Consider the following 11,387-nt stretch of genomic DNA (forward strand, 5'->3'; position numbering starts at 1 on the left):
TTTCCTCGTTGATAAGACAAGATACCTGGTGAGAAGATGTAGGCATGGAAGGGCTTGTGTTGACTTGCAGGGGTGGTACAGCCCATCACTATGGGGAAAGCATAGCAGCAGGACCTTGAAGTGGCTGGCCATATGGCATCTGCCATCAGGAAGCACAGTTGAAGGATGACACTCGGCTCAGGTGCTCCTTCATTCAGTCAGGGACCTCAGCCCACGGGATGCTGGCATTGCTGCATTTATAATGGGTATTCTCATTATAGAAACTCTCTCAAAGACCTGCCCAGAGGTTCGTCTCCTAGAGAATTCTAGATCCTACCACACTGACAATATTAACTATATGATATATGTGTGTGTACCTACATATATACATACATACATAATTTCTTTTCTAAAATCTATGTCTAAGCATTGGAGCACTGGCTAGAAGACATTAAAATAATCCAGCCAGGTCACTGTAGCAACTTCTTGAACTCAAAGCAAGGATCTGGTTGGAAAAACACCATTACAGCCAAAGAACAAATACAGAAACTGGGAAATGCCACCTTTGGTGTTCATGCTACCCAGGAATCAGGTGCAAACAATGACCAGGGGTCAGATAGTTAATAGAGAACTGGTTCTTGTGTCACTCACACTTAAAGACTTCAGCCAAGGCCAAGCTGGCCTGGCGTCGTCCCTCACACCATTAACAGGGAGGTCTCTGAAATACTGGAACAGGCCCAGAGCAGAAACGTGTTGGGACACTTCCTCTACACTTCAGCAGGACAAACATCTATTCTGGGTTTGGGCTGTTTCCAAGTTGGGCTACAAGATGATAAACAATAGGGATTTTGGAGAGGAGGGGGAGCGAGTGAGATTTTTTAACTGGGTACTTTCGCAAAAACACAATTAACACAGTAATTGAAGAAACGATCAAGTAGAATAGTTAGGGATGTGAAGGGTTGTCTGCGGTTGTAGAGAAACATTTCCCACCATGGTTCTTGTTTATCCCTTGGATGTTTGGGAAGACCTGCCGAGGCCATATTTTTGTCTAGTCATTTGTGTTTCCCATAGACTCCGAGAACTTTCTTTTATAAACTATCAATAATTATCCATCTGACTCTGAGGGTAAGAAATGGAAAGTAGAAAGTTCAAGAAATCAATTAGCTGGCTTAAATTTGCTGAGAAACCCGGGACGGTGTTCAGGACTGAAACTTACAAAAGTAAATCAGCATAGGATGGCAAAGTAAATTAACCCGGATGACAAAATGAAAGGAAGAGCTCCGATACAGCCTCATAAATTTCCTGCTCCATGCATTTCAAGTCTCCAGTTCCTAATAAAATTCTCATGAGAACGGAGTACTGCTTCATAAAAGCCCCCGAACTCGCCCCATGAGAACTGGCTGGTTTATAAGGCCACATGGGTTCAAGGCTGTGGTTTATTTATTAAAAATTTCTCAGTAAATATATCATAGTTGACTGGTGACTGCCCTGAGATCATGGGGAGGCCATGTTTCATTCCTCCTGCCCCCAAACCAGGAAGGAAAACAAGAAAAAGCACGTCAGGAACTCTCTGAAGAAACCATAGCTTTTTCGATTTTCGCTGAAGAAAGTTCTAGGCTCCTTTTGTTTACCTTCAGTCCAGAGACCTCAACCTCATGTGGGGAATGTCTAGGTGTTCTGGCTACAGTAATGGAAAGGAGGCCTCCCTGAGACTGAGGGAGGCTTGGCTTGTCCTAGTCAGGGGCAAAGGACAGAAAGGGGGTACTCTGGATACTGATTGCGTGTGTGCAGACACAGGACTTGTGTGTATGTGTGAGTGTGCTTGTGAGTGTGTGTGTGTGTGTTTATTTCTGTCTTTCTTCCCCCACTCCTCCCCCTCCCATCTCCTCCCCATCTCCCTTCTCTTTCCCTTCCCCAACTGATAGGGTCTCATTCAGCCCAAGCTATGTAGCTAAGGATGACCTTGAAATTCAGATCCTCCCATCTTCACTTAAGTTCTAGGATCATGCAGTCCCCATGGCTCAAACCTACAGCTTTGTGAATGTTAGGCAAGGAGTCAATCAATTGAGCCACATCTCCAGTCCTGGATATATGTTTAAATGTCATGGTGAAGCCAATGCACTCACAGCTCACATAGCTCTCTCAGAGGGAGGCCTTCCTACTGCCTGAGAGGGACACTGGTCATTCACAATGTAGTCTCAATCTGGGCCAAGTAAAGACGTCACTAAAAAGCTGACATGGATCTTGGATGGTCCTAAGACAGTGTCTGTCATGATCATCCCAGCTTAGAGGAAGGGAAGTTTCACACAGAAATGTTAACCTTGCTGAAGTTACAGACCTTGTCAGGGTCAGAGTAGGATGGTGAGCCCAGGCCAGCAAACCTCGGTGTGATGTGTGGGCTCACAGGACTAGATGTAGGGAGATGTTCTGTGTGGTGTCTCAGGTGCTTTTATCATTTTGACCCCACTTACCCTGACTTCTTTTCAAATAAACCCATGTTTGGGGTGTCCTGATTGAGCCCAAAGGGACATAGATGCACACACATAGGGGCTTTTTGTTCCCTCTTGTATGTACCATTGTTGAGGACAATGAGGCTCATCTATGTATACACACGACACAGCGTTGTCTCCAACCCTCATGGTTCATGTTAGCTCTAAGCATGTGGGCTTGTCTGGAGCCAAGCCTGAGTGAGTTGGCTCTGCATGCAGGTATCTGCTGAAGTCTATTCTTGGGGTTCCATGCATTACCCTGGAGCTCATTGTTCTGTCTCCAATATGTGAATCAACTTTTCTATGGGAATCTCCCTCTAACCAAAAGTAGTAAGAATGGCCTCTGTCTGGACGGCATGCCCAGCGCTCCCACACAAAGACACCCACTCACACACTTCAGTGGACAAGAGCAGGTGTGTGATATGGCTGAGAAAGCTTAATTAGGAAGTTTCTTAAAAGTTACAGTTTGTTATTTACGGTAATTTTAGATTCATGGAAAAATTAGACCAAAGATGCAAAGGGCACAGGTAAATCCTCTTCTTTTGTACACACAGCTTCTGTGGATATGAACATCTCCATCTGAGGGCCACAGTCTATGGACACAACAGTATCTCAGAATCACTGTTTTCAGTAGTGTTGGTCACTCTCGGTATTATAAACCCGAGGCTTTGCACAAATACAGCATGAGATGCTTTCCCTATTGTGTGATCACACACACACCCTGCCTAGAAGGTGGTGTGTTGCATTCTGCAGGCACTGGACTGGTCCCTGTCTTTCTTAGAATGTCTAATGAAATTATGCAGCAGAAGGCCTTTCCTATGGCTTGCTTCCTTTGGTGATTGGCCGGTCCACTTCTACCATGTCTTTTTGTGGCTTGATGGTCCCATTCCTCTTTGTGTTGGATAACATCCCACTGTCTGCAAAGACATAACAAGACTGTCTGTCTGTCTGTCTCCCTCCCTCCCTCCCTCCCTCTTGGGTCTTGCTATGTAGCCCTGGTTGGCCTGAAACTCCAGGCTGGCCTGAAACTGAAACTCATAGAGATCTATGCGTTTGTCTTGGAGTTCTGGGATTAAAGGTAAGTGCTATGCTTCCAGACTGTTTTTCTTAATGTAAACCTGGCTCTGGTAAAACCTGGGCCTTCGGACTCTGCTGTACATAGCCAGTAAGGGGTCTAGCTCATGAACACTAAGTTTAGTTTGGTGTTAAAGTAACTGGGTGATTGTCTCATTGCTGACTTTGACTGTCAGGTAGATTGCTGTTGGAGGTAGAAATCCCTCACATTCATTTTTATGGAAAATGGATGTTAACATTCTAGCATTTATTTATCTTCATGGACCTTTAGAGCCAGATCCCAACAAGAGAAGGCTGGCAACTTGCTGGAAAAATGCAAATTGTCCTGCAAGTGCTTAGCTTTTAGCAAGACGTTTGTGCCATCCACGCAGGTATTTCTGAGCATACATAGCCCCTCAAGCTTACACTTCAGAGGCCCTGGGTCTCCTCAGTTGAGTTAGAAGGGGAAACAAGAGGGGAGGTGCGCGAGCGCCACCTAGTGGCAGATGGCACCAGGCCTGTTGTTAGCTCAGAATCTCCACTGTGTGTCAAGCTACCAGAAACCAGAGGTTAGAAGAGTGTGAGGAGCCTTAGCTCTGAAAGCAAACTGACTGAAACACACCCAAAGCCCTCTTCAGCACCTTACCACAGAACGTCTTAATTAGGTCTCTCAACAAGACCTTGGCTCCGGGTGAGCTGACACGTCAGCTAATTCCTTCTCCACACGAGAATGGTTTATTTGTAGCCTAGAATCAGGACTCGGTGTTACCATGAGTTTACACAAGAGGAGGAAGCAAGCTGGCTGCTTATTTCAAACCCAAGTCAAACTAAGCCAGAGAAAGCTTTCAGCTATAAGTTATTGGAAATGTGTTACTACAATCGTGAGCGCACTCTTGAATGCACAGTATTCAACTGCGCCCGTGTACTTCCTTACACACCGTGTACAGACCAATCGGCTATTTCCACTATTGCACAGTGTTCTCCAATGACCAGAGAACGAAACAAATGTGATGAAAACCTGCAACCTTTTGCAACTCAGAGTGGCGGTTTGCACCTAAATAGGGAGAGACGCTGCCATCGACTTTGTAATGGCTGTGACGGAAACCAAACAAACTATGGGCAAACCCCTTCTCCAGTTCTGTTGCTTGCTTTATGGGGTCTTTCTATTGGTCTCCCTGAGAACCTGCGTTTTGAGAAGGAACTGTGTCTTCATTTCCCAGGACTGTGAAAAAAAACTCCCATCTTTGTGCCGTTCCTGGGCCATCAAGGACCGTGAGGTGTCTGTACATGATCTCATGGCACCAGAGTGAGGGCTGTTAAAGACCGTTGGGGAAACTCAGGGGAAACTCTAGCCTTGGGGACTGTAGCAGTGGCTTGGGCGCCTTTACTGTGTTGCTTTTTACAATACTGTGTAGCAGAGAGCCCTGAGATCATTTCTTCACTATTTGGTCAAATTTCAGGCGTAAGTAAAAAAACAGGAGTCTGTTTAATTTATCCAATGTCACCTATAAAAAAGTGTCAATTAAAAAGTGTAAATTTGTGGGTTGGTGACAACGGTGTCACATTGCTTTTTCTGTTTGAAGGGGCTTGCGAGGAGCAGATCCTGTTGTTTATGATGCTCCCATCCCTCCTCCCCATCCCTCCTTCCCATCCCTTCCCTTCCTCCACCCCAGCCTTGCCAATGTATAAACAACCCCCAAAACCTGTCTCTTACGGCAGCTGGAAAGAATTGAGCTCCACCAAGACACAGGTTCCATGAGCCCTGGAAACCCTGACAGGGATGCTGTAATGAACCTGTATCTTTGTGGACTTTTCCATGGTACCTTTCCACAAGGGATTTCCTCCTCCAAGCTGTTAATTTAAAATTTGGATTAGGGCTGTCACTCTCAGAGCTGCCACACTGTAGCGTAATCAGTGATATCTGTGACATTAGTCATCATGGATGAGGTGGAATACAGGAGCTGGCCCAGAGAACTTGTCTCATCTACTGCTTTAAAAAAATATTGTGTTTGTTACTTCAAAATTATGTGTATGATGCTGGGGTGGTGATGGGGCACGCCTTTAGTTCCAGCACTCAGGAGGCAGAGTCAGGAAGACCTCCGAGTTTGAGGCTGGTTTGGTCTACAGAGTGAGTTCCAGGAGAGCCAGGGATACACAGAGAAACCCTGTCACAAAAAACCAAAACCAAACAAACAAACACAAAAGTATTATGTATATGTTTGTGTGAGGTTGTGGGCACATAAATGCAGGTGCTCTCAGAGACCAGAATGGGACCCACTCTGAATCTGTGTCACAGGTGACCGTGAGCCCTGTTACCAGGATCCTGGGATATGGGTCTTTTGTAAGGCCAGTGTGTGATCTTAACTGATAAGCTATCTTTACACCCACAGCCTCTACTTCCTTTTTTCTTTTGGACAGGGTTCACTGTGAATTATAACCTGGCTCTGATATACATTCCTCCTGCCTCAGGCTCTAACATTTTGGGATTGCAGAAATGCTCTACCACACCTGACTTTTAAAGCCAGAAGCATTTTCTTTGTCTTCTGAATTGGTGGTTATAGTAAGGTTAAAAACAAATTCAGCAGAATTAACCTTCTGGTGAATTCCCAGCCTTTTTTGGTCCTTTTAGCATTAAAATCCCCCATCTCAGGAAACCCTGAAGTCCCAGAGAACTGGGAAAATCAGTTATCCTAAGCAGGATAGAAGTCAGGATCAAATTTAGACAGCAAACAGTCTATCGGAGTGGGCTGGGGATGAAGCTCAGTTGGTACCATGCTTGTCTAGAATAGTGAGGCCCTAGTTTGCTCCCCAGCACTATATAAACTGGAAGTGAAACACACCCGAAATTCCAGCACCGAGAAGCTGGACACAGGAGGATCAGAAGTTCAAGGCCATCCTTGGCTATCTATATCTATATCATCTATATCTATATCTATATCTATATCTATATCTATATCTATATCTATATCTATATCTATATCTATATCTATATCTATCTATATCATCTATATCTATATCCTCAGCCTGGACTAGCTAAGACCCTGTTTAAAAACAAAAACATAAATAAACAACGAAAAAGCAATCGGGCTGAATTTTAAAGTCAAGTCCAGACTGGCACCATGGCTTAGTGGTTAAGAGCACTCTGCTCTTCCCAAGGACGGGGTTCAATTCCCAGCATCCACATGGCAATTTATAAGCATCTGCAACTTCAGTTCCAGGGGATTTGCCATCTCCTTCTGGCCTCTGAGGGCACTGCATGCATATGGCGTGTATGACATTCATGTTGGCAAAACATCCACATGCACAGAATAATAAAGAATAAAAAAAGTTAGAATAAAACTTACCTGGCCCCATTATGGATAACTGATGAGCTTTTAGCCTGAAACCAACTCAGGGAAGGGCTCAGAAGGAGCCTTGCAGTCCGATGCTTGAGAGAGTACACTAGACTACAAAGAGCTATGTCCTGCTTGGCAGAATTGCACTGTAGCCAGTACCTCCTGTTCTCGCAGACACACACACACACACACACACACACACACACACACACACACACACACACANACACACACACACACACACACACACACACACACACACACACACACACACAGCCATCTTATGTGCTTGGCACTCCTGGGCTGTTGTACAAGGTGTGGCTTTGCTGTGCCCTTCCTAGCTGCAATATACATATACTTTTCTGCAATGATAAAAGAGACAAAGGGGCTGGAGAGATGGCTTAGTGGTTAAGAGCACTGACTACTCTTCCGGAGGTCATGAGTCCAATTCCCAGCAACCACATGGTGGCTCACAACCACCTGTAATGAAATCTGATGCCCCCTTCTGGTGGGTCTGAAGAGAGCAACAGTGTACTCACATAAAATAAGTGAATACATCTTTAAAAAACAAAAATGAAAGGGACAAAAAAGAAAAAGAATGCAGGGCCAATCTGAGGAGCTGATGTGTTCTGCCTAGAGTTGACACGACTCTTAAACTCATCTGTTTGCCTTTCTGAGTGCTGCAAACAGCCCTGACATTTGGCAGTTGGCAGGCAGAGCATGGCTAAAAGAAGCAGCATATTGAACCAGTGAAGGTTAAAATCTCACAGTGTAAAAACCACAAGTATTGGTTCGTGGCTTGTCTGCTGAGTCCATAGCAGTGATAGAAAATGTGTATTGAACCTTTTAAAAAGAATTTATAAAAGCAGGTCCTTTGAGGGCATGGTAAGCCTATTTCTACTGTGAGCCTTTGGTGACTATACATTAACTCTTCCCTCTCTTAGACATTTTATCATGGTGACTGTGGGGTCAGGAGGAATGACACAGGGCTGAAGAGCAGTCACAGACCAGCTCTGAACATGGGTCTGTCTGTACCTCCACCAATGAAGCATGGCTTCCTTCCCATGGAAGCTGGACCTGGTAGAGCCCAGAATCTCTCTACGTTCAGTCTCTCTAGTCCATGCCTGGCCTCATGAACATGCTGGACATTGTGAGTGGACATGCCATAGACATATAGGCTACAGAAGAGCTTGGAGATGACCCATAGCCCTCAGTAATAAATCATGCTGGCTGGGACTGCTGAGTGCCTGTGTTGCCTGTGCTGCAGTCAGAGCTGATGTGTCTGTCTGTAAAGGAGCACAGACAGCTAGTGTCAGGCCAAATCTTCAGGTGGGCCTTTCCGTGTATGCTATGAGAGCTTAAAGAGGCTTCCCCCAAACACCTTCCTGCTAAGTACTCTTCTCTCTGCAGAAGATATGAAATTCCATCCTCACAGCACGAGCAACTCACTGAGCACCTGCCTCAAAACAGAAAGCACAAACAGGCCAGGGATACAGCTTGGTGGTGAGATGCTTGTCAACTGAGTGGAAGGTCCAAGGTTCCATCCCTAGAATCTTACACACCCAGGAAAGCTACAAACAAAATTCCATTCTGATTTTCTTACATCCTAACGGAGGCGCCTGCATCGAGTTGTACTACCGTGCCTACAGGGCCACGGAAAGAAAGTAGCCAGCATTTTAGAGCGTGATGGGTCACAGAAGTTGGCTTTTACTTGGATGTACGCTAGGAGTGTGGAAGGAGAAAAACACAGCATATGAGTCATTTAGTTCAGAGGCTGAGGCTCAGTATGATGGAGACCCAAGAACACTCCTATGACCACCATTTTGGCCATTCTCAGCCTTCCTTCATAGAGACCTTGTACCAGGTGGTAGGAGCAGTTGTGTGGGATCTTGGTAGCCTCCAGCTTTTGGGTAGGTGTGACTATGTGGTCCTTTCATGAGAGGGAGCAGGGTGGCCATTCTGTGGTTTCTTTCTGCCAGGTCCCTTGCATTTTGGCTCCTGTCATCATTGGCAACTCAAGATATTGAGGGTCAACTGTTGAGACTCACATCTGGCCTGTGCCTCATTCTTCAGGTGGCAAAAACTAACCCATGTTCCTGTCCCTTCTTGGTTTTAGAAACTCTGTTGCCACAACAGCAGCTTTTTACAAAGGTACTAGAGGAGGGGTGACTGTCTGGACCAAAACCTAGAAGTTTTATTCCTGGAGTTGTTAAGGGAACTTCCAAGTTAAATTCCACATAGGAAGTGGCTGCCGAGTGCCAACCATGGCCATTCATCAGCCCAGGGGTCATAAGGGGCAGACAGCAGGGCAAAATAGCTTTCCTTGGGAGCTCGTTTTAGCAACATTTACAGAAAACAACTCTAATTTCCTGCAGGTCTGAGAGCTCTAGGTTCTCCTGTCTTTTGATAGGCTGGACAGGGAAGATGTTTGTTCAGTGTAGTCTGTAGTCTTCAGACACACGAGGTATCCCTTTCTTGGGGAAGGTGAGGTAGACTAGGAAAACTAGACACCAGGCAGCGCCAATAGCAGATGTAGATTCCCCGTGGACTATTTTGGACTTCTGGGTAATGGCTGCCTCTGCTGAGGTCTGGGTGGAATGGAGTGAGGCAGACATGACCCACAGGTCCAGTTCCCCCTTCTCATGATGCCAATCTAAGAGGTGCAGAGACTCTGCTTATAGAAGTAGCAGGGAAATGTGGAGGAGGCCAAACATCTGAGTGTGAATAGCTGTAAGACAGGATAAGTCATGGGTGGATGAAGGCAAGGGAGAATCTAGGAGAGGGCTCAGCTGCAGGCTTGGCTGACCCTCCCAGTAGCTCTTATATAGAGGGAAGAGAAGGCCATAGTGGGGCTTCTCATCACCAGGAGGAAGGATGCTTATGAGAAAAGTGATGGACCCTCTTCTCCTTCTAAGCCTGAAGGGCACAGGCAAGATGGTGCAGGCTTGATTCTGCTTTTCCTATCTGGGTTGCAGTCATATGACATTGGGCTTCTAAGAGATTCTATGGTCAGCTCTATGTCTCTTCCTGGGCATGTGCGAAACCTATCTGTCTCAGATCCACTCTAGCCTAGTGAAGACAGGGCAAAGCCTGCATTGTGGTGTAGACATGGGAAGAGTGATGGCTTGTTTTCTCTGAAAGGGCTACTATTTGGGTTGTGATCCAGGAAGCGGTAAGCGGACAACTGTTTAGTCACCATGAATGTTCTGAGGGAAGAGTGTAGTTTTGGGTCTCTAGGAGCTGGTCTGAAGTTTGCAGGCATTTTCTAGTTGGGCAATACCATTGTATAGGGCACGAGGCAAGGCCACTTGGAAACCTTGTCAAGCAAGGCAAGAAGTAAGATCATGTGATTCTTCAGACACCATGGTGCTCCTTTCTCACAAAGTGCATAGTGGCATTTGTTTCTCTGCCATGGCTTTTCCTCTTGGAGCTGCCTTCCCACAGATGAGACTTACAGTGTCTAACTGCAGAACAGTATTTCCCAGAAGAGACCCAAGAGTCCCCCGCCCACTGCCCATTCACTCATCAAAGCCAAACACTCAAAAAGCCACTGAGCTGGGTTTTCTAATCCTTGATGTTGCTTCTACCTTTCTGCCTAAGGGCTTCTTCTTGCATCACCTAGTTTTACACAGAGACAACTTTGTCTATTATGGGGCAATTTCTTAAAAGTCCTAAATTCACTCCTGGAGTGTTTCTTGGTGGTTTACATTAGCCCCGAGGAGGGAGATAAAGTTTGTCCTTTCTAGAGAAACCTTTGAGTCCTGTAAGATGGCAGCCAGTCTCAGAGGGAAATGGGGGAAAGTGTCATTTGTTTTTCTTGAGTCCCATGGCCACACACTAAATTTCTTCCTTGTGTAGCTCCTTGGCACAGCTGGCCAGCGTTTAGTGGACAGCACAAAACAGACCTGGAGTGGCAAGGTCTTAGTGCCCCTTATGCTAAGGGTATCAGGATTAACCATGGAAGACACTATCTAGTTTTCCAGCTTGTCTGAGAAGCGAGAAGTTTGTAAAGAAAGAACAAATTCTCTTTCCTCTATTTCTCGTCTTCTCTCTACTCCCCCATTCTCCGTCTCCTCCCTACTTTCCTGGTAACATGGGATTCCTTTTCACCAGGATCCACACAGAAGCTGCATTCTGTACAGCATTTATGAGGGATGGTTAGTTCATTCCTCATTCCTATATAGTCCCCCCTTGTTGGACCTAGGAGTTAGAGCTCAAAGGTGAGATGGTACCTTAACAAGCTTTAGTGTCTGTGTGAGAGAGGGAGAGGGAGAGGGAGAGGGAGAGGGAGAGAATATGTGTGTGAGTGTGTGTCTGTGTCAATGGAAGCCTAAAGTGTAGGAAGAGATCACCGACAAGAGGTAAAGTGACATGAAGTGCAGCCCAGGTCAGCTTGGAAGAATAAGGCAGTGCTGGAGTTGAAACTGTAGGAAGGATGGGAAGTGGGGTCTGTTAGGAAGCAGAAAGATGATCTCACACTGATCTCCTCTGGTTGGAGGTGGCAGGCCTGGGTAGAGCAGGAGCCTGACCC

Source organism: Mus caroli, chromosome 8 (genome assembly GCF_900094665.2).
Source record: "Mus caroli chromosome 8, CAROLI_EIJ_v1.1, whole genome shotgun sequence".
Taxonomy (NCBI): Eukaryota; Metazoa; Chordata; class Mammalia; order Rodentia; family Muridae; genus Mus; species Mus caroli.